Source organism: Aythya marila, assembly GCF_965140915.1.
Source record: "Aythya marila genome assembly, chromosome: 9".
NCBI classification, from domain to species: domain Eukaryota; kingdom Metazoa; phylum Chordata; class Aves; order Anseriformes; family Anatidae; genus Aythya; species Aythya marila.
In genome coordinates this window covers 20,658,542-20,683,653 of record NC_139050.1, presented here as the reverse complement: position 1 = coordinate 20,683,653, position 25,112 = coordinate 20,658,542, and the positions used below count along the sequence as shown (strand labels likewise).

Here is a 25,112-nt window from a genome sequence, read left to right as displayed (position 1 = left end):
TTGGAGTTAATGGACAGCTAATATCATGATTGAATGGTAAAAGTGGAGCCTGATCTCTTTGAGGATGGAAAATCAATAGTCTATTAGATTTGTCAGGATGACAGGGGGAGAAAAAAGCGAATGTCTGCCGTATTTGCTTGCATTACCAGGGCTGCTCTAATTAAGCACCCACCTCAAGAAGGAGGGGAACCTGGAGAATTGAAGTAGTAATGAGATTCAGGCTTGAAGTAAATGAAGTAACTGCAGCATAAGGCATGCTGACAGACAATTAAACCTCTTTATCAATGCCGCTTCTTTCCAGAAATAAAATCTCATATGGCAGCTATAAAATAAGGCTGAGTCTGGTGCGATCATAAATCTTACAGCAGCTTGTGGTTGTGCGCGTTATTGTTCAAGTTGTTTTGGAGCTATTTTCACAAAAATTGGAGATGCATTGGCTAATGCTGAGCTTTCTAAATTAAAGTTTCTGCTCATATGAGTACGTGTCCTGCCTAGAATTACTCTGCATCAGACCTGTTTTTTTTTTTTTTGTTTTGTTTTTGTTTTTGTTTTTTTTTCCCCTGTTAACTACTGGTATCCACCATGATGGCACTCCCAGCTCGCTGACAGCACGGTGGATCTGGGTGCCAGCCAGTTCAGTGGCACGACGTAACTCTCATTCTTCTTCTTGCTTACCTTTCCTGCCATCAGGAGGTAACTAATCTGCCTGATTCAATCAACGTGAGGGTATCATGTCCAAACCTGATAGTAAATGTAATGCTTCTGATGTTGTAAGGAATGAGCCTGCATTCACTGGAGTGCAGTGCTGTACGGCATCGCTTGTTTGAATTAAACCTGAAATTCCTGGGGCTTTCGTATGGCTCGCACACACAAATATGCACTATTATTTCTGATTTCTTTTCTAATCAGTGAGGTTGAGCAAGTGAAAGGTTTGTGGGCTCGAGATTTCTTGTGGGAGAAATTAGTACTTCAACAAGCAGCGGCAGCAAAGAGAGCTTTTCTTCTGCCAGCCTTTCTGCTGACTGCTGCTAGACGGTTGAGCAAGTGTTCAGACACCACTGTGCATTGCCTTGCACCATTTTTCAGCAGACAAGATTATGGGGGAAAAAATTCCCTTACTTTCCAGTCCCATTTTCCTCTGTACGTAAAGTGATTGCTTTTCACTGTAGCAAATTGAAGCCAATCTACTGCATGCTCTGTTTCTCAGAGGCAGAAGGTGATAGGTATTATACGAAGTTAATTACAATTTGAAATTGAAAATTTATAATTTGGGTTCCTAATACTTCTGACCTGCCATTTTGATTAATTAAGTTAATTGTAATATTAATTGCTGAATGTTCCAAGTAACAAAATCCAGAAAGAGTTTACATATGCCATACATGACTATGAACTTGCTTCATATTTTTGCAGTAATTTGTGTGAGGATTTGGTCAAGGACAGTGGTTTTATATTCAGTGATTGCTTGGTCAGGATTCTTTCAGGTGATGACCTGCACTAAATTCCTAGGCAGACTCAGAGGTGAGAGCACACTGTTTATGGCACCTGGTTGTGTTTCTGCAAGCAGGTGTTTATAGTGGCTCCACTGAACCAGGGAACCTTTCTGGACATAACCTCACAAGGGCCTTTGGTTTGGCTAGTCTGTTAAATGTCTGTTATTGGTCTGTTACAATGAAAAGCAATTTATTCTACCTTACCCTATGTTTCTGTTTTATGTCCATACTATAACACATATTAGGATATGAATTTAAATAATTTTGTAACTAAAGAGGTATAGAAAACCTGTTCTATATGTTACAGCTCTACATACGTCAGCCATTTCTTTCACATGTGTATGTATTCCTTGCAGCTGAATGTTCATGTGATTGGCTGCTCTTCATTACAGATTCAGGTTGATCCAAAGTTATTAAATTCATCTCTGCTTTCTACTTTTCCTTATTTGTCTTTACTTCCATCTAAAGATCCAGTGATTGCTCTTCATTTCATCTCAAAATCCCTTGTGTTTTGATCACATTTTTTTTTTTTCATTTACTTCCATTACTGCATTGATTATACCAGGCTTAATATAATGAAATTATATTTTATTAAGACTGTAGCTCCCTTCAGTCTGTACGCAGTTCAGGTTCAAACATGGAGTAGTTGAAAGATCTTCCCTTTTCTTCATGAAAAAATACCTTGTAGTTTGATCCCCTTTCTTCTTACATGTTTCTATTACATACTGTTGATTATGCTTTAAAAATATATTACGTAACTTCATATCATATATGAGGAAAAATGACTTATATTTCAAATAATTGTGGATGCATCTGGCACTACTCTATTAGTTTGTTTGTTTGGGTCAGTAGATTAAATAAATGACAAATGACAGAGTGGTTTGAACTGAGTGCCTAGTACAACCTGCCTTCACATCTGCTGTGGATTAGAATAAAACCAGATATGAGTATGATGACCTTGATTTAATCTTTGGAGAATGTTTGTAAGGCATTAAAAGTTCACAAGTTGTCACGATGATGAACTAATTGACTTGTAGGAGGGTGCAGAGCAAATGCCTGCATGAGCCTGAAAGTGTTTGACATTTTCTGGTGTGCCATGAATGTCTCACTGAGGGCTGGGAACTGGGTGCTCCAAGGCTCTGGCTCTGGTCAATATCTCACAAAGTCAGGTCTTAAAGCAGCAAGGATTCCAGTTTAGTAACTGGAGAGTTTTGTACTGTAGTTTGGAAACTGCTTGCTCATGTTTTCTCTTGGTCAATACATTGTTGCCACATCATTCAAAAATTAAAATTAAAATTTGGCATAGTGTAGGTTTTGACTTTTCATTATAAGATCAAGGTTCATTATCAATTTGATCCTGATCCATTTTCTAAAGAAGTGGATTTTAAGCTTGCAATGGTATGAACTCAGCTTTAGTAAAACAGCCTGTGGTCCCTAAGGTTGCAAAAAAATTAACAAATTTTAATCAAAATGTTGAACTGAACAGTAAAATAGCTCGTATGGGTCCCTGTAGAAAGCATAGGACTAACACACAATTGCAGCTACTGGAGTGCAGAAGTACAAAATAAATAAAAGGCCTTACCCCAGCACAGTAATTGCCTGGAATAAATATATTGTAATAACCTCAGTGTAATAATGTAATATAAATAAACATGCATTCTAAGAAGTCAACAGATTAGCTTTCCCTAGAAGTGACAAGTCTCAGAATATTCTTTAAAGTAAAGAATATTCTTTATTAAAGTAAAGTATACTTTCGAGTATACTTTAAAGTATATCTTTAAAGTATTCTGTAAAGATAGAGTTAACGCAGAAGCCAGAGACCCTTGCTGACAGCAGCACTGGTCCCCTGGCAGTGCCTACCTCTTGTACCAAGCACTGCGGCTTTGGTTTCTTTGCTTATCTGAGTTTGGCACTTAAGAACTGGAGAAAGAAAGAAGGAGACTCCCTGATTCATTCTTGTTGATGTAAGTAAAACGCATCTATTTCAAATGCAATACTGATTTTTGACAGTCTGGCTGAAATCTGATCCATTAAAATACATATATCATTGTAGGCTAGTGCAAATGCAGCTTTATAAATCATTCTTCTGACACAGTGGTGTTTCAGTGATATTTCTTAATGTTATAGATTTCAGTGTATGCTGTGCAGGAGAATTCAGTGTTGCTGTGACAGAGTACTTATATTAGTGCTTAATAGGAATGCAGAAGAGTGGACTTATTTTGTTGCATTGGTTACTTGAAAGTAACTAATAGTCTTTATTTAGGTTACACCATAGATATGAGAAGAATTAAGATAAAATTTCAGAAGTTCTACCTTTTGCTTTAAAAATATTTTTTTGTTTTTTGTTTGTTTGTTTTGTTTTGTTGTTGTTTTATCAGTCATAATTCCTTTGTCAGTCTTCAATAAGATACTTTTAATGTTATATCACCTTGAAACAAACTTCGGAGAAAATAATTTTATGACCCATGTTCCAACACTGGTAAATATGAATGGTAACAAATTTTGAAAAGAAGCCACGTGTTTTTTCAGTTAATTCTTTTTTTTTATTATTATTATTATTTGTTTTGTTAACTCAATACAGCTGTAAGTAATCATTCCATAATTTTACATATCAGAAGAGAGATGATATATAAGGTTTTTCATTTCAAGTACTGGTCACTTTAGAACCGTTTTTTACTTTAGATTTCATAATGGGACTCCTTTAAGTCCTAGATAAGCCATTACTAAGACCACGTGAAAGTCTGATATAGTCTAAAACAAAGGCCATTTAAGCAGGTAAAAGTCTTTCCCGAAAAGCTTCCCTGAGTTTTAGACATAGTTTTTCATTTTTGTATTTGTTCTTCCTGAAACCTGTGAATGTGTTGCTTTATGTTTGTATTTTTTCCTTTGCCCCAAGTCCTGATCATTAGGTTTGGTTCTCAATAAAAAGTCCTACTTTTAGACATAGATCTCAGAGCTAATGATGAGTGCAAGTCAGCTTTGGTTGTAAATAATGCCAAGTGTTCCTATCTTCAGTACTTCAAAGAACAGAAGTAATAAAAAGATCAGGCTATGAGTGGCAACTTACAACCTTACTCACTGGATGGAGAAGATTATAAAGTTACAACTTCATGTGTATATACTCCCAGTTTTTAAAGCAGAATATAGATTATTCTAGTAGCTCTATAAATACTTAACTGAGCTCCTCAGGCCTATTATTCTGATGCTACATTTATTCCAACCATAAATTTAAACTAGACTGTGTCAAAGGAACAATTACAGTTTGTCACAGAAAGGAAATTTTAAACTCATGTCCTTTTCTTTATAAATTATTAGACAGATAAAATGTGTTATTTTCCCCTTAAATTTTAAATTCATTTAATGTCAAGTTCACTGCCATCTGGATACATGGTCTCATCCAATTTTCAAGGAGGACTTATTCCACTAATTTTTACTTCCGTTTAAAAGAAAAACCTTTTTAAAAGAAGTTCTCACTCTTTTCAAAGAGGCCTCTTGAGTCTGCTGACCAATCCTGTTTAGGATCATAAATCACATTTCAGTAGGCATATTAGAAAACAAATTGTTCTTTTCAGAATATACTTTATGGAGTACTAGACATGATGCAACATAATGGGGGTAAATTTGCAGTGAATATATTTTGTGTAGAATGGATCCCAATTTGTTTTCAAGGGGAAAAAAAAAAAAAAAAAAAGAAAGAGTTAACATTCTCTTTACAGTATGCTTTCTACAGTGCATTTTATTAGCATTTCATTCATAGGGCCTGGAATTTTTCCAATTTTATTCCATTGAGATTGTCTAACCTTGGATTTGGGTTTAGGTAGTATATTCTCTCCAGCCTTTTCAGTGTATTTATGCAGTCTATACATTTCAAATAGAAGATATTGATTTGTACAGGTTGTGAAAACAATACCTAAATACAGCTTACCATGTATGCTAAAGAAGTGGAAAATGGCCATTTCACTTATTTCCCAAAGACCCAGCTCCTTTGGATAGTGCACATGCCTGTGTTATCTCTAGTATGTAGCCTTAATGAATGCTTTATCTTTGGCAGTACTGTGCAGAGCATAAGTGGTATTGGCCTTGGAGGGCTTTTTGACTTAATTTTCTGAATGCAAAGCCTCTGTTTCCAATAATTTATTATGTTTCAAAACCATCTCTGGGAATATAAAATGTGCACCTGAGGCTAGCTTTTATTTATTTTCAATCGATTTTGAAAGCTGTGCTATTTTCTGGCATGAAAAAGTAGGTATTAGTCCCCCTTTTTTTCTGCACCCTCCTAGTATTTAATAGATGAATAAAATCAATATGATCACCTATTGATTTGTATAACATCTTTTGTAAGCTTCAAAGTGCATAGCAGAATTAGAAATCATATTAAACTCCAGAAATAATTTGATGGCAGATTATGTTAAGTATTTAATCACCCCCCAAAACAACCCTAACAAATGCTCCAGCTGAATCTCTCATACCAAAATTGATTCTCTTGCAGGGGATTTCTGACTTTCTGTGAAGTATATTTTAAAGAGCTTAACTAGTAAATTAGAAGACAAGATAAATGCGATGGAGATAAATTGACAATGCTCAAAGAATTTTAACCATAATCTTGCATAATTATTTATTCTCTTATGTGTAGTAAAGATGAGCAACCCCAACTATGGAAATATATTGGATTTTGAATGGATTGTTTCCATGTATCTGGGAGTACAGGGGAGTCTCACAGTTATAGGATTTGATTGATAATATACAGATCTTGACTGTATCTATGGGACTTAAACAAATTTCTGTACCTCTCTGTGTACCTGCATTTACTTGTATCTAATATTCAACTTGCAAGGTATTTTGGTAGAGTTTGTCACTCATTAGACTTCTTTTCAGTGCTTAGTCTAATGGCATCTTTTTCTTGCTTGGGAACCCAGCCTGCTTGTTGGGACATTAAAAAGGAAAGGAGCATAAACTCTCTCTAAATAGGAGCTTCAGATAGTTTTTCCCTTGTCTGTAGTTCGCATTCCAGTGCAGCCTATTCAAATGTGCACTACAGCTACTGGCTAGCTTTGGTCATTTTTCTACCCGGCTGGACAAATGGGGTAAAAACCCAGGTGAAAAAGCAATGCTGTAAATCTCCTTTATCACTTCCTACGAAAGCTAAACCTACAGCCCGCAAAATGTATGTGCTTAACTTCACATGCCTAAGTCATCTTCTTGATATCGATGGGACTTCTGAGGGGCATTGATTTAAACAAAAGCATCACTCCTCACAGGTCGTGGACCACAATTTATGGACCTGCCACGTAAGCCTCACAGAGAAATTGTGGCTGCAAAAGCATTCGGGGGCTCATGCATTTAGGCCTCATGGCAGACTTTCCAGCTTGTTTGTTCGGTTTGTGCAGTCGGTTCCTCTCAGGACATGTCAGGGGATGACACCCCTTCAAGTCCCAGAGGTGCCTGGGGGGTTGTAGGGAAACAGTGAGCAAGGGGAGAGCCTAGTAAGCACAAGCAAAACAGAGAGATGCTGAGCAGGGCTGGAAAGAGACTCCCACCCATCACCCAGGTCTCTGGATAAGAGAAAGGAAATTTCATTGGGAATTTGGGGACCGAGCAGTGCTTGTTGCAATCCAGAAAGCTGCACAGGGATTTACACCAAGCCTGGGGCAGAGGGACAGCCTGGAAGGGCAGAGGAGGAAGAGGGAAATCTTCCCTAGATCCACATTTATTCATTTTCTGTCTTTTCTTATTACTTTGAATTTTCTCTGTCTTGAAGAGTTAGTTATTCTGCTTCTTAGTCTAATGGTATTTGGCCTTTTTAATTTTAGGAGACTGCCTGTCTTTTTTTTGTGAACTCACAGTAAGGAACAGGTCTAGGCAGATTTATCTCACAGCTTTATCCAAGTTTAAGTCCTATTACAAGCCATTGAGGTGATTTAATTTTATTACTTCGGGACACTTTTTATGAGGGAAGTTAGTAAATGCTGCAGTGCTTTGCTGAATCCGGGCACCCTTCTCCCTCATTGCTTTCTGAGCACTTTGTAAGCAAACTCCACAGATGCAGTTGCAATGCATGCTGATATTTTAAGCTACAGAGAAAGATGTAAGATTTTTTAATATTGATTTGGCTTCATCTTCTTTGGTGACTCCTGGAATGAATACCATACTTAGCTCTGAACTTCGCTTTTTTTCTTTTTTTTTTTTTTCCATCTTATATATATATAAAGGGCCCAGATTATTTTTTCTTTTTGTGTAGAATAAGACTCATCTGGCACAACTTGGTACAAAAAAATCTCGACATCAGGGAACCAGAGAATATTTTTTCCTTCCAGCTAACTATCAGAATGAACACTAGGACCAAAGGCTCTCATTGAAAATAACTCCTTAAATAATCACTTACCTTGAAGGCATTTGATCTGTATGATCTGAATGAAACTGCTGATAACTTCAGAGAAATAGAAAACTGTGTTAAAAATCACTTTTTCCTGGGGACTAAAGTCCTGTCGGTCACATGGTGGATTAGAGGCTTGGCAGCACTCCAGCCCATCAGACAGCGTGTAAGTTCTTTGATGCCAATTGCATTAGCTTTCCTCTACTAATGTGCTACATAGCTTGGAAAATAAAAGAATGAAGGTCAACGTACCAGCATGTACCCCTGGTACAGCAAGGGCTGTTCTCAATGTTCAGGAGAATGAAAATGCTTCCGAGTTCAAGCTGCAGGCTGGGTGACCTTCTCTGATGCCCAAGGTCCTGAGATTTTTGTCCTCAAGTCCTGAACAAAATGAGTGCTTGTCAGAGCCCTGTCCCAGGCTGCAATTTACTCTGAAATTCGCAAATGGACACAGTTTGCCTACAACCAGTCTGGCCTGCTATTTATGTGCAGATGCTGTGGGCTATGAACTTTCTGCAGTGTAACCACTGCTGGATTGCACTCCCAGTCTCCTGTTTTTTTTTCAGTGTGAGGGCCATAACGCACATGAATTGGTGTAGCTCATGAGTAAAAAAGCTAGATTTTATTTGGATGCCCTCAGACAAAAAGTCTGCTTTATGTATATCTTCTTCCACAGGCACTTGCTAAAGAGATGTTACAGAGTCTGATGATAGACCCATGTGTCTGCTGACATACATTAACCATAAAACAGTAGAGGCACTACAATGATGATAGATGACCAGAGATGATTGTGTGTTTGCAGGGTAATTAATTGCTACATCCTTCCTCCCCCCTCAGAAACAAGGAGGAAGAACCAAACTGCTCCCTAAAGCATCTGAAGTATGATACTTGCTGGGAAGTGAAGCTTATGAGCTGAAGCAAGATGTAAAAAAAGAAGTTGTCTAAGATATCATCAGAGCACAGCAAGATGACCATATCCTTGGTGTACCTGGTCATCACAAAATAATCAGTTTAGTTGTAGAGAAACATGAATCCAGCTGCAAAAGAGAGTTAGAGCCCTCTGGTCTAACTTCCATCCTACCCAGAGCATACCTGAGATGTTTCCACACCTCTTCTTGTTTCTCAGACTGCACAATGCCTTGTATTCTTCACATTGTACATGCTTTGGAAACCTTGGAAAGCTTCTGCAGCCCTGCTGAGACAGTACCACAGCCTTTAAAATCAAACATTGCTACAGAGGAGTAAACTCTAAATCCTCTAACTCCCCAGATAGCAGTTGGCACAGAGTCTGGCATCAATCAGCTTGTAAAAGTGTAGATTGACACTGAAATCTGCCTTGTGACTAGTAAAAGAACTAGAGGGGTATTAAACTATGGAAAGAAAGGAAACACTTTCATATGGAATGACAAAAATCAAACGGGTTGTTTTGGTCTTAAGCTGTTTTTAGTTCAAAGGGGGAAGGTTTTTATTTTAACCTCTGACTTTTTACTTTTATGCTACAACAGCCTCATCAGGGAGACAGGCTGTAACATGGGGAATAATTTGTAGTATTTCCCATGACTGTTATGCACTCAATTTGCCCTTCAGGCTTGAAGTGACTTTGTTTTTTAGTCATTATAGGGGGATAGACTTCCCAAAGCAAAGGAGCTCTGCTGTACTTCTTTTCCCTTGTACTGATGAAAATTAATGCTCATAAAAGAGAGACAGGGGCAACATTGCAACAACTAACCATGTAAACTTACAACTTTATGACAAAACTCTCATTACTTTCCTCGTCCAGGGTTGGATTATGCAATGCTATCTGACTTGGAGTGAATAAAAGCTATATTATTTTGCTAGTTTAAAAGTAAAGCTAGTAACAAGAGTACGTAAACAGTGAAGGAAGAACATATTTTGTCATTAAATGAACAAGACATGATGGATGATGTGAAGATTAGAGCAGTCTCCAAGTGCAAGAAATGTTGGAGTCATTTTTAGTTGCTTAATTTTATCCCTGTTGAATGAAGAAAGGAATCTTCCATGATTTCAGTAGTAACAGAAGGTGAATTGTGTATAAAATAGTTTCTCCTGAGATTAAATCCTTTCGTTAGATTTATGCAAACCTGGATTTTTATTTATTTTTTTTGCTTATAATTTATATGAACATATATAAGCTTATAATAAATACTTTGCAACAGAGATAGCAAAAGATAACAAGAAATATATATATATATATATATATATAAACTCTGTCTTTAGGTCTTGGAGGCTTTTTGGTCAGTGTAGAGATGAGTGGTACACCTTTGACTGAGCAACTTTTTTCAGGTCTTCTGTAACCAAACTCTGCTCATTTGCAGGGCTTCTGAATTTGCAAGATTTGAACTGCTAAAGCAATGCAGAGCAAGTCCAACCATAACCTTGAATGTATTAGAGGATGACTTTAGAATCTTGTTTATATAATTCACAAGTAAAATTTTAGGATTAATACAGAGCATCCTGATACATAACACTTTTTTCACATCTGCATGGTTTTCACTTGAGGTTTTCAAATTACACCAGTAATGGTATTTAATTCTTCTTCTTCTATAACTACAATATGAAGACTTGCAGCATTTATCTAGAATTCTTTCAGTTTGACTATTATTTGAGGTACTGATTTGGAAGGGTACTTACAGATTAGTGTAAGATATGCGCTATAATATAATGTACATTGTAAACAGGGAAATTATGTAGGCTATAACTAAGGTTTTCTGATTCTTCTTATATTGTAAGATGCTTTTTGGAGTTGCTTCTATGACTTTGTATTTGTACTGAAAACCAGAGCAGATCTTTGTGTCAGGCTGAATTAAATGGAAAATTGGAACATTTTTTTCTTCAAAATACAAAACTGGAGGAGAAAAGTTATTTTGCTTAAATTAAGCCCCAATAGTTCTTTCTGTGAAAAAAAGTTTCACCCATATATTTTGCCACAGAGATTTGAAAAGTTACAATACGGAAAGGCAACTTTTTCTTCAGCAATGTCCATTTCATAAATGTTGTATGAGTCCCCAGTATTTCATCTTCCAGACATCCATTGGATACTTATTAGAAGTACAATTTCTAGTTCTGTATGTTTTCTATTGTTTTCTAGTTTTGTATTATGTTGCTCTGGGAAGGGCAGGGGCAGAAGCAGTGCTCCTCCTGAGTAATTTTGTTAATTTTGACTTATAATTACAATATTAATCATTTTCTAAAAACAAAGTATAAATTTGTGATCACACTTTTTTTCTACCTTCTGCTTCATTTCATGCTTTCTCACTTGAGACTGTAGTGTAAATGAAGAGACGAAAACCGTCTTGGAGAGGGCAGGAACAAACGTAGGAGAATAAGGAGTTTTAACTGATTTTGCCATTAATAGAGCTTCACTCTGATCCACCTTGGGAGGTTTCTCCCTCCACCCTCAATGTCCTCACCCCTCCTCATTGCAATATACCTCTCACAAAATCCTTTGTTTTAACAAATTCTGGTCTGTTTTCATTTGGGGACTCTGAGGGGGTAAAAATTTTAAGACAAGAAGCAGAAATGAGTAGCTGGAGGCAGGATTTCTCTATTATTTGGGAAGTAAACAGATTTATCTTACTAAGTAGTGATTAGTAAATCCGTTGCCATTTAACTGCCCTGTGGCTAAGATGATAAAATTACAGTTTATCCCAAAACAGAAATATGCCAATGAATGTCATCCTCACAGTGACACTGCAGTCATTAGGAACATTTTTTTTCTAAGAAAGGAGAATGTAGCTGAGCTGAAAATATTATACAATAATACTTCGTATATATAGAAAGGTACAGACTTGGCTCAACTGAAATAGTATTCTCTGATAAAGATACACAATTAAAGGATACACTAGCTTATAAAATATTTTATTTTTGTTGGTTTTCTTTGAGCTGGGGACAGCAGAAATGGGGAATATGAGCTGCCCAGAGCACAGCAAGGTGGGAGGAGAGATGCTCTGAAGCTATAAGGTTATATGGGAAGGGGAAGGAGAAGATGGACTGTGTAAATGACAAGATTGAGGCCACAAGAAAAAGAGAATGAGGAGCTAGGTGGACTGAATGCAGCAGAAGGCAGAAAATGAGGGAAAAATCAAAGGGGGTTCTCCAGTACAGCAAATGGAGTTTCAGAGGCTGGGAGGGATCCCCCGAGGGTCCCCTTTCTTTTGCTGCCACTCAGTGTCTGAAAAACTGCTGTCAGATTGTTCTGTTCTTCTACCAACCATGAAAAATCACTTGCTGACTTCACAGGAGGTGTTACATGAATATGTGCAGCACATACTTGGTGTGCTTAGGGTTTAAGCTATCAGCTGCCTCCTTTAGCACATGTTGCTCAGCTTTTCTGTCCTGCTTCCTGCAACCTTTCATGACATAACCCAATCCATCCACGTAGAGGTCTACTTTGTGAAATGAATGGATCTGAACTTCTTTTCTGCTTGGGGGAGGCATAGGTGAGGGGGAAGAGGAAGCATGTAAATTATTCATATGCAAAAGATTGCACTAGCAGCACCAGTTCCAGGCATCTTAATTTAAGTGCCCAGCTTTATATTTAGGCAGCTCTTATTCTCACTGACTTTACTGCAAACTTTATCTGCAGCCTAGCATTTCTGTAAGAGGACTGTTTCTTAGAGCTTGAAAATGTGAATGGATTTTATAGTTTGGAACCCAAGTTTATAGATTTGCTCAAGAATGCAAACCTATTCAGTGGAAGAATCACAATTAGAATTTATTTTTCTTCAAGGGCTTAGTCTTACAGGAGGCTGATCATTATTGACATTAAACTCATAGAGCTAAGGTGCATATAGAGTACACAACACTCTGAAGAACTGAGCCGTAAGCATAGAATTCGCTAGATTAATGCATTCAGAAACACTTTGCTTTGCATATAGAGGGAGTGATCACACATCAGACACCTGGCAATTTTGATGATCCTGGTTTCATAAGAATAACATTGCATACTCTATTACCAGAAGAGTAATAAATGAAAACACTGAACAAAAGTGCCAAAAGGAATCCTTAATATCATTTTTATGAACATCTGTCATTTTGTTTAAGCACAACGAAAAATGAGCTTATGCAGAATGAAAAATAAGTTCTAAAATGGAGACTATTAGTACCTTTTGCAAAATGTTCTTATTTTTATTGAGCTTTTTACTGTATGCATGAGAATTTGCAGCATTATTTTTATGACTCTGCACAACCTCCATTGTGCATTCTGCCTTGGTATGGAACTGAGAAGAGCTGGTTTACACATAAGGACAAAAAGAGGTGTAATGAATCATAAAACAAGCCTGTTTTATTCAATAAGACATTGTTTGAGCTTTCTTTCCACATGAAGAACTAGCCATTCAAACAGCAATGACCTGCAGAATTTTTGCATAGAAAGGAAACTAAATGCATTGGGGCATACATGGTAATAATTCTGTTGTTTCACAATACTATGAGATGAAATTAAACAGTATTTGCATCTGGAAACTTCTCCAGTACAAAGAACAATGAAGTATTTTCTCCTGAAAATGTCATTGATTCCTTTCTCCAGTAATTTTTCACAACTCTTGTAATTGCGAGACCTTTGTTTTCACTAAAAATGCAGGCAGCAATATCTGGCACAATGGAGAATAAAAAATTGAAAGAATTTCTGAGGAAAGCAAGTACCAACATTATATATTCTTTAAAAAAATAAATCACAAATAAAATGATGCACATACACAGCAGGTAAAAGATGTCACAATACACGATGTACACAATTAGTTTTTTTTAATGGAAATTATATATTTTATGTATTATCTTCAAGCTGTGAAGAGATGAAAGAAAGCTTATTACATTTAATGACATCTACAAGCATTGGTGTGTTTATAAAGTCTTGGCTCTCGTTGTGCTATGTAAAGCACTGAGTTACAGCATGCCATTGTTGAGATGTCATTATTTTAGAGGCTGGTGTGTATAGTAATGATATTTGTACTTTTTTTTTTTTTTTCTAAAATCACTTTGTGGTCTTATGAGGAAGAATCTTTTCATTGTGAGATTTGAAAATTTTTTATCACATAAAGGTTACTCTTGTGTTTTTTTTTAGTCTCCTTTGAGGAATAATATAAAACTACGAAACACGTAAAAAGCTTTTCTTTTTTTTTTTTTCATATCTTTGCAGCATTCTAGTTTTAGTGGAATGCACAGAATTTTCCATTTAGCCTTTCCACACAACAGGTTTGGTAGTTCAATGCATACCCTTCCCTTTCTTCTTGCTGTAGTCACTGGTGCTTCTAGTTGATTAATTTTAGAATAAAGCATTGCTAGAATAGCTCTTCCAGAGAGGGTTTTCTGAGGGCATCTGTTCTTTACATTAAGGGCAAGATGGCTCCTGCATGGTCAGGAAGGCTGTGAAGTTCAACGTACAGAAACTTTGATTTTTAAAGTCTTTTAACTTTTGCATATGACTTCTTCACATAGGAAACACTTGCTGCAAGTCAAAGTGCAACAAGTTATCAAGTCAAATTAAAACTAGAAGTAAAAAAGGAAATGAAAGAATTTTTATTCTACCCCAGAGTCAAACAGTGGCTCCAATGTACATCAAGGTTTGACCTTAATGCTTTCACCAATAGGATTCTTTAATAGAGTAAGAAAATAAGTAACTGAGGAAAGTGGAGAAAAAAGGGAGAGAGCTGCAACCCATAACAGTCCTTTGACTCATTGTTAGTGGTAGAGGAGTCAGTGCTGGATATGCTGCTGCCTTCTCATCACTTTTACACGTACTGTAATGTGTCTGATCTTTCTTTTTTTTTTTTTTTTTTTCTTTTTTGAAATATGTGGTTAGTCATTTTCATTATGAAAGGTCAATTTACTGTTCTGCTGGAATTTGAATGTTGTCCACATTTTTTCCCCAAACGTTATTACATTAGCTAACATTTTTATCACCTATAATGACAAGATTTTGCAGAGTTTCTAAAGACACATCTTTAGAACATATTCTGTCTGGGGAGTTCTATTGGTACTTAAAATTGACCTGGCTACATACTAAATGCTAAAACATTGTGAAATGCTAATGGCCATCTTCAAGGTTTGAGAACCTTCCGTTCCCAGTAAATTGTGCTAAATGTGAATTCTGGATCTTTGAGAAATGTCTTCCCCACCACGTTCATAAATTTTGGTTAATTTAAAATGATAAGGTCACTGGGTTTGTCTAGAAGACCATTTAAGAATTAACCATTTCAGAAAACTTAGTTTCTTAAGCTGGCATTCTCAAACTCTGTCCAACTCCATTGCACTTTCCTTCATAAGTTCCCTTTGCACAAGGGCCAATTCTGCCCATCTATCCCCAACCCAATCTGTCTAATTATAGGAAGTTATTAGCTTAGAAAAAAATACACAGGAACCGTAGCTGGGCTAGGGATGGAGCTGTAGCTGCCATTCAGATACTGTTGCTATCTCTGAAATCAGCCTGTAGGATGCCTTTTATTTTCCTTTTGTGTGCCTCAGTTCTGCTGTCTGCAAATGGAGTTAATGCTGCGTGGCTCCTCCCGGAGCACTTGGCTCCTACAGGTGGAAAAGGCTTGTTTGTTGTTAGCTGTGAATTTTAGCAGTTCTTAATTCAAAATCATTTAAACCACATGGAAAACTGTTAATTGTGTTTCTGCTCTTCCACGCCTCCTCCCTCCTCCCATCTGCTGCAGTTCTCTCCCACCTTTCCTTATCACCTGTTCTTCTGATGAGGGTGGAGTTGAGTTGTTTCTGCCCAATGGCCCAGCTCTGTTATTTGGCTGTGTGCCTCTGCTTCCCTGGTGTCTTGATTCTGGGCATCTGTACTTGTGATGTTGGCTACTTAGCTAGGTATTCTCACTTGTCCCTTGCTTCTTTCCCTTTTGCTGATACAAAATGGTCTCATTTTCTTTCTGTTGGTAGTTTTAACCCTTGAATGCAGTCACCAAAGTGGGCAAAATAGCAAAGTTGGCCCCTGGAGCTGGGGTGTGTGTACCTACAGGTCCTGCTCGAATGCAAGCCCAGGAGGGCTCTGTGAAATCGGTAATTATAAAACAATTGAAAAACTCCAACCTTCAACAGTTCTTTGCATAACAGCACGTCAATGCTTGTGCTACGCTGGGTATTCTGAGGATGTGGTAAGTAATCAGAAGTTTAAAGCATCAAATTATAAAGAAATCATGTTTATTGACTGATGGCAAACTTAGACACTTTTTTCTGTGTGATTTCATGGAAGGTACAGATGGGGATAACTTTTTTTTTCTAGTTCATTGGGACTTTTACTTGTCAGGTTTATGATGCCCTTGCAAGTTTTAGGGACATTCAGAGTTGTGAAGTACATAAAATGGAAAGAAATGAAAGAGAAGGCTGTCTAGAAGGAATTTTCTAGCAAAATACATTTTCCTGGAAAATGATGTTTCAAGGAAACTCATATGTTTCATGGAAATTATTTGGGCTTTTGTTGAGAACTTGCACAGAAAGAGGCTGTGATGTTACAGAAGGCAGTCTGCCTTACTTTTCACTACTACTCTTAGTTTGAGATGTTATCGAATAACATAATTGAAATAACTTGGGTTTGCTTTTAAAGTCATTTTAAGGGCAGCTATTATTTATTATTGATTGTTGAGATGTCAAAATGTTCCATCTTAAACCAAGCTGGATACATTTCAATCTAGAACAAGTATCTCGTTTTAATCGATGCTCGGTGGCAGATATGTCTCTGATTTAATACTAAAATATTTCAGCTCTTAAGCTGTAGTTGACTATACCACTAATGTAGTGCACTGTTGCTGGCATGGAATGCATTAACACAAAATAAAAAGGCATGTCAGAACATATTTTAGAAGGAAACGAATTGAATTCTAAAATATTCCAAAAGGAATGTAATTCAAAACAAAGCATTGCTTTGTTGAAGGATGTTTCTATGGGAATTTTTTTTTAAACATTTGTCTCAAAATACAAAAATTTTGAGAAATGTCCTTTTTTCCCTTTTAACAAAAAAAGGGGAAAGAAAATATGGATAACTTCCAGGAAAGATCCTGGTTTTGTGTGCTATGCTCTGTACAGTATAGCAAACTCCGGGAAGAAGAGACTGGTCAGAGTGGTCTCACGTTCCTAACTGGGAGATCTAGCTCAGGCTGCATCGCTCTTGTTCAGACAACTTTTAGGAATGCAAGCTCTCTCTCATTTCTGACTTATGTCTATAACTTCTGACACTTTTATCTATGGAAGATAGTTGAACCGTTTACCATATGTAATTTTTAAACCTAATTTAAATTACTTCTGTACAGCTTCTCATCAAGGCACTTTCAATTTATTTTTTAGGTCTGTTTTAATTAAATTTAACATAAGTCAATTCATATTGATTGAAATTATCTTAAATGAGTTTGGCTTAAGTCCAAATAACACAGTCTTTTGCACCTGTTTTAAGTTAAATTGCTTTAAATTTATACCAACAGTTATACTTTTGCCAACTGTCAATGGTAGTCAGCATACAAAAAGCTTATACTCCCAGGACCTCTTGCAATACTAAATAGGAAAGAATCTGAATATGACTACTATCATGACAGTATCATTTGAGGAATAGAATACCATTTAATTAATACAGGCATCCGAGAAATGTATCAATAACAGTTGTTTGATCTTCCTCTCCTTTAATCCTAATTTCACACTTTTTTTTTTTAAAGAAAAAAAGAAATCAAAGCACTAGGCTTTATTGTAGCTCTTACTAGAACTCAGGCACTTCTGGTGTAAAGTTTTTGATTCTCTTTCTTTTCGTTCCCTACTTTTAATGGGAACTACCAAATTCTTGCTAAATAGGCTGAACTCAAAGCAGGAATAAAAGCAAGATTCTCCATCGTAGGGAAAGACTGGTATAGGCAAAGCTCATGTTCTAAAACTTTCTCCCTGTTTCCAGAGGTACTCTTAGAAGCAAACTGAAACTCACTTTCATCTGGATTTTCCTTTTCTGTCCCTCTAAAAATGTTATCTAGGACAAAAGCAAGTTTTTAAAAAGAAATAAAAATGTTTTTTTTTTTTTTTTTTTTTTTTAAGAAAACAAACAAAAAAAACCCTCCTGGGACTAGGAATACTTGGCTAAATCTTATCTTGATTTTAGTAAGGTAAACAATGGAGCTAATTCTATACTCACTTCACTCTAAACAAGAGAGAAATCAAATTAAATGGAAAAGAACAACTTAGATGGGTTGTACCTGTGATGAGCTTGTTGCTATAAGAGAAAAGAGTGGATGTCCACTTCTGCTTATAATCTATGGACATGAGTAGAGCTGAAATAAGGGGCACAAAGAACTGTAGAGGATAGTAGGAAATGTATTCTATATGCAAATAGGCAAGTATTTTACCATGACTGTGCCAGGTGAGTGCTTTATTAAGACCATAGAAGAGTGCACACACCTACAAGCTTAGGTATTTATAATGCAAGATTGTTTGTGTGTGAATTTTCGGGAAGGAAAGGCAGATATTTATTTTATCTTTTTTTTTTTTTTTTTTTTTTCCTACTTGATCTCTTTTTTACAGAAATAGCATTCTGGTACAGGGCATTGACTGATGTAACCTGATGTGTATGAGCCATATAAATTAACAGAAATGGTAAATAATGTGCTGCCACAATTTGATATAGCATTTAATGCTACTGTGTTAATATCAATTGCAATGTAAATATTACTATTTAGAAAATGTTTGACCCTTTCTAACATAGGAGGCCACACTACATTATATCAGACTGTGCTCTGTCATGTTGCAACACAAAATGAATTAACAAGAAGTGACATGAACCTTTGTAAAATACCACAGTGCGGTAACCCATTTTTAATGCTGTCAATATAAGCTATGGTAGCAGGTAGAAACAAATCAAATGTAACATCTGAACGGGAAAATATTGTTAAAATTACCTACAGCCTTCAGTTAATATCTGACTGTCAGGGCATCTCTAGCTGGAGTATCAATTCATGCTAATAAATCTGGGAGGGTTGGGATGAGAATGATCGTGATTCTCATTACAGAGATTGCCACTCTGATGTTATTTATTGGTACATCACACAGTATTGTGGTATAGCTAGCAACACGAATTTCAACCCTAGTAATTTTCTTGACTAACAATTCCACGGGTTCACCTCACCTCTCTTCCCAGGGCTAGATGTGTGAACACTGCAATGGTTTGATTAAGCATCCCAGAAGCTAATTCACCATTTCACCTTGCAGTATTTTTGTTCCATTTACTCTAAGACTTCCTCCTCCTTAACTGCCCCAAAGCATATTCCTAATCGTATGAGAAGGCTAGCAAGGTGCTTGCTAGATTTCTTTCGTAATACTTCACTAATGCTCTAAAGATTAACAGCATCCAGCTTTTATGGCCCTGACATTTCAACGGTCCTAGGGTCTGTTCCACAAACGAATCTCACTCTCGATGCCAAACTATATCCAGCAGAAGCAATGCAAAACCTGTGAGTTTTATTGGACTTCATTTATTGCAATTAACTGGGTAACCAACTGAAGAGTATAGAGACTGGTTCACCAGTGGTACTACTGAGGAATAAACTAGCAGATTAATTGGATATGTTCTTTTGGTGAATAAACGACATTTAAGGTGGTTAACAATGAATTTCAGACTTGTCCTGATGACTTTATCAAACTGATTCCCCAGAGCAAATGATGCTTGCAAATACACGTGTGTAAATTAAAATCCTAGTTGTAAAATGAGATTCCTTGACATGTGTTGTGCAGCAAGTTGGCCTTGACCGTACTGCTCTTAATGCACAAGAACTATAATAATAGAACCAATCCTTCTGTTTATGCTGGTAAAGGTGGCAGCATATTAGGGCTTTCTCTTTCATCTGACCTTTCTTCTGCACTTTCATTCTTTTCCTAATATTCTCTCCTCCCCAGTGAAAGGAGGGTGATTTCACTGGGGAGTATTCTTCAACAAGCAAGTGAAACTTGCAATCTGATCTGGCAATGGAAGATTTGGTATTTTTCCAATTTAAGGGAATTTTCACAGCTACCGCAGAGATGGAGAAAATTCCCACAGCTCTCAGCTTTCTAAATAGCTCTCTCCTAGCATTACACAAGTCGGTGATGTGATCTGAGACAGGGTGGTACAGGGTTTAGTGTTGGTAAACAACACAAGAAACTAGGATCAAGCTGCAACAAGGGAAGTTCTGAAGACTCATTATGAAAAGTTGCCCAGAGATGTTTTGTAATCTCCATTGTTAGAGGTATGAGAAACATGACTGGATAAAACCCTGAGCAACCTGACCCAATTTCAAAGTTTGTTTCAACTTCAAAGCTGGCTGCTTTGAAAGGTCGTCTTCCCAGGTCAACTGCAGAGGTCCTTTCAGTCCTAAAATATGCTGTGAATCTTAGCCAGCAATTTCACACTGACTAGTATTTAGTGACCTTTTCATCTGCATTGATTTGCTAGAAAGACTGACTCCAAAGAGTTAAAATAATTTTGTTTAGGGTTATAAAATGAATGTGAGTTGGGATCTTAGAAGTATCGCATGCTATTGGCTCATCTAACCATCTAATTTTATAAATGCTTCTAAATGTACCATGAAGATATTCTGAATTGTATTCACTTTTCATGTTATCTTAAAAGCTGGTCTAGAAACTGAAAGTCATATTTTTTTTTAGTTTTATTTTATTTTTTTACCCTCTGAAAGAATTGAGGACTAACCCAGCTTGCTGCAGGCCATCAGATTCCCTCTTTGACCTTGTCTGATATAATCTTATCTGTTTGCATTCAAGACAGGTTTTGGTTTTTAAGCAATCCTACACAAAATAAATACAGGAGGAAAACCTCTTAAGAAATGCTCTTTATTCTAAGCCCAATGGGCTATCTTTATTCAATAGAGCTAAGTATTTGACTAGTATCTAGTTCTGCAATAAACAGAAGCTGAAATGTAATTTACCAGCTCCTCATGAATTGTTTATTCATATCCACCCTCGGGATATTCCAGTACTATTGAATTACTCAGTATGATGTTGACAACTAGTTTAGTTTTTTTCCTTCTAATTTCTGAAATGTGTTGTTATCCTGTATTTAGATCTGAGAATTAATTATCAAGGACATGAGACTTTACAAAAAAAAAAAAAAAAAAAGTGTAGACAAGTTAAATGTAAGGGGCCAAATTCTTCCCTGAAATAAAATGGTGCAGACCAGCTCATGGCAGCAGAAAGACAGAAAGCAGGCAATTAAATATTACTGCAAGATTGTTTTTTCATGTGTGACATTGCTTTCTAGATCTCCTAAAAATACTCCAGGGTCTGGGGGTGTGGGGTGGTATTTTTCTCCCCAGTCGAAGTAGTGATACAGTAAACTGTAATAAGAAAGGAAAAAGCAAGCATAAAAAATCCCTTGACATCAAATTATTTTTCAGGAAGTTAATAGGGAGTGCTATTTACTTTCTCAAAGAAATTCACAAGTGAAGGTAAGACTGTATTTTTAACCAGTAATTCAGGACAGAAAAAAAAAAAAAAGTTTTCACCCAGGCTTCAAAATGATGAGTTAGAATTTATTGAATATCCTGAGAATTAAATTTTTGCCTGGTCCCATGGCCTGGATGGAGGCTACTGAGGGATTTCACTAGGACAGAAACATCAGCCCAAATACAGGGACTGAAAAAAAAAATAACCAAGAATTAAGCAAATAAATAATTTAAAAAATAAAAATAAATTAAATGGAGGGTCCTAATGAACTGAGATTCACAGCAGCTTTGGGGTTCAGCCTGGAAAGATATGGCTGTTAACTTTAAAATAGGCAGGACTTGCTTCCTGCAGTATAAGATATAAAGATGAGAATGGATATAAAATATGAAGAAGAGAGAAGACTGCCATGCATATTTTCAGTTAATGTTGAGACAGCTGGCGCTTAGAAATTTCACAGCTTAAAAATAACATTCATATTTTCTTACATTTTTAAATTGCAGCACTCCTTTTTCAAAATCAGTTATGGCACTGGTAAGTTAATGTCCTTAAGTATTCAGGGGTACGCTAGTCCAGAGCACAAAGATATGGTTAAAATTGAGGGAGAATGTGTGTGTTTCTAAAAAGAAAGCTTTGCAATACACAAATATAAAGGTTCATTATATTATGAATAGTCTCTAACCATCAGAGCCTCTATATCATCTGTTACCTCTGTGACCTATGTTTGGCAATTGTAATTTAAAAACACTCAGGTTCATCTCATTTATCGGAAGTCCCATAGCAAGCGATGCAGTGCGCCGTATGCTTTCCACAGTGGCAGACGTATGACTGGGATTAACCCAGTGCAGTCGTTCCAGCAGTACGTAGGCAGACCCTTGTAGAGTGCCCTGTCAAAGCTGTTCTCCTTGATGCCAGCCCAGTCAGTCTTTGTATTTTGTGAAAAGTCCCCTATCACCAGGGCTCTTGTCACAGCTCCTTCAGTGCCTGGGCTCTGACTTGTTGGTGACAGTAATCTGCAGCGCTTGGCTCTGGGGATGGAGGGAACAGCAGTCAGGATCCTAGCTCAGACCTTGTCCACCAGGGCCTTTTTCCTTCATCTCCCTTTGCCTGAAGCACTGTAGCTCATTTGGACGTCACTGGCTGTGGCCTTGCTGGGATTTTACCAGCCCCTGGACGTGCTGGGTATAGGTCACGTCATCAAAGCCCTACAGCTTTTTGGTTTTCAGACTACTATATTTGTGTCCATCCCATACAGCTTACTGCACAGCCTGTTAGGAAAAGAAGCAATTTTACTGGTAGTTACTCCAATTTTTAACTAGTTTATATGCATTGTGTCAAGTCCTGTCCTATTTCCATAAGCAAGATATTACTTTCTACATTGTTACTGGTTTCAGCTTTCCTACCGCCATCATGCAATTATGTCCACAAACTCTGTGACTAACATTTTGTAATAAGCAGCCTTTTTACTTCATGTATGTGAAATCATTCTCATGTTGGATATACTGATGTCGTATTTGAACTCCTTGCTTTCCAGAAGTCACGTTTCCTTCTTTTAACCTCCTTGTGACCCTGCTCAGAGATCCTGTTGATGCCTGGTGCTTGCAGTGGCACAATAACTCCATCATAAATTCCTGCTTTATTGCATTCCTTCTGAAGTGATTAGATTGCACTTCTTCTTAGTCCTGGCCAGGTGGCAAAGTGTGGAGAATTCTCTGGGGCTTCAGGCTGGTAGTCTATGAGGGCAGAGCTCTGCTTCAAGTTTTACACAAACCAGAGAGTTTTACCTATGAATTCCAGAGTGTGAGAACAAGCTAGGCTGTCACAAGTCCTACCAGCCACAGTTATCTTGTCCATTCCTTGTGAAGCACGAATAATATTCTATTCACCCACAACTTCAAAGCATGAAGGCAGTCTAACAAGCATTCGTAGCAGACGACACATCTTTCTAGTCTCTGCTATCTAGCCGTGGTTGCTCACTGTGAGGGCTTGTAGTGAAAGTATTTCTTCTCCTTTGGGGCATCTGTCTAGGAATCAGCAAGTCTCTTGACACTTCAATACTCAGGAACCTGTCCGTAGTCATCGGTAGGTGTCAGCAGTGAAGTCTCCATCCCTTTCAAGTTTCAGATTACGTGGTATATAGCTCTAAAGTTCAAGTCTTTGCACCATGGGGCTGCAAAGTAATGCAGATCTGGCAGGAGGGAAGCCATCATATTCATCATTCCAGCTTTAGAAGTCTTCTTACCCTTTCTAGCTGTTGTCCTCTGTTCTATGAAACATAAAGTGCCTTTGAGAAAGCATCATTTATTAATAAAATATATTCTTTTACATTTTGGCAGGTTACATTCCCAAAATAGACCCAGTGCGTCCTTATGTAATGAAACACTGCACAATTCATGTCTCACCTCCTGCCACTGTCTTTAGAAATGGGTGGAAATGAGTAATTACCCATAAATGGTAGGCATTTCTCCATTACTTACAGAGAGTATTTGGCAGTGATCATTTAGACCTTAAATGCTTTTTAAAAGCCAATACCATTCACAGAGCTGCCAGTTTCAGAACTTTAGCAAGTGTCCCCTAAACTCATCAATCAATTCATTACAAGATTACTCCATCTTCTAAATTGTTTACCTCTACCTCTCTCTGCTCCACATTTAAACTGTTATTGAGGAATTCTTCATATCTTCTTGAGTACAAATGAGAACATGAAATTAAGCATTGCTGTGAGTACTCTAATTTAAAAGAAATTTAGTTTGGGCCACAAAGAATAAAGTTGTGTCATGTAATTCAGGCAGGTGTTGAAGAAACACCGACCTGCTGCAGTGCCACTGATGTCATCGTGGCATCATCACGATATGCTTAGGTTGAATTTCTCAGCATAATGAATGGAAAGAGAGGGTGGTTTGCACCTTCCCCTAGGGCCTCCCAGCAGCACCGTGATATGACAGCTCGGTACTTAGTGCCAGAGAAGGAAGGCGCTGCCCACACAGCTTGTTCCCGGGGTCAGTGAGGCATGACTGCCTCCAGCCAGATGTTGCTGAGCCTGCTGTGCATCTGTACAGAAAGCTGTGCTGCTGCGTGCAATTTTCTCTGCGTGCCACAGGAGTTTTTCTTGTTGTTCAGTTACTCCCATACATCTTGAATGCATGGCTGAGTTTTCAAGTTACAATCTAACCTATATCTACACTTACTTAATGTGCAACTGTATTGCAGTCCTCTGTTTTACAGACCCCCCCATCTCCAAAAGTGACTTCAGTAGCTGACCTGATGTATGGTGCCTAGCCAAATATAACACAGCCATGAATGTCATAAAGCTGCATTCCAGCTGTGATCATGGTTTGGGGAATTTTTTCTGATAAACTTTTCAAGAATAGAGGAGGGAGATTTCTTTTTTCTTTTCTCTTTTAGAAATTCTAGAGGCAAGGACTATAATTTCAGAAAGCAATTGGACTGCAGAAAGTGTTGTAACATTCAACAATAGTTTTCTCTATTCAATTGAATTATACATTTTCCAGTAATATAAACTAATGTGCAAGAATTCTTCATACAAATTATTTTATACATTATTTGATCTTCTGATGGTTTTATATCCAATGTCTTCTCTTCTACATCAGAATACTAATAGTAGTAACCACTTGCATGTATGGACCACTTTGGACAATAGCACATGCCAGCTTCAGTTAGAAGAGGAATTGGGTGTTGGCTGATTATCTTAGCTGCTAAAGGCTGGGATGTGTCAAGGCAATGTTTTGTGTGTGTGTATAAATACATATATGTAAACATGTACACAAAGAGATAATATTTATAAAGTATGTTTGTAAATATAC

At 37.2% G+C, this 25,112-nt stretch overlaps 1 protein-coding gene across 8 annotated transcripts in view; it reads left to right on the top strand.

Annotated features, from left to right (window-relative positions):
• The window catches only part of NLGN1 (neuroligin 1), a 291,751-nt gene that overhangs the window by 221,056 nt on the left and 45,583 nt on the right, over positions 1-25,112 (top strand). The window lies entirely within an intron of this gene.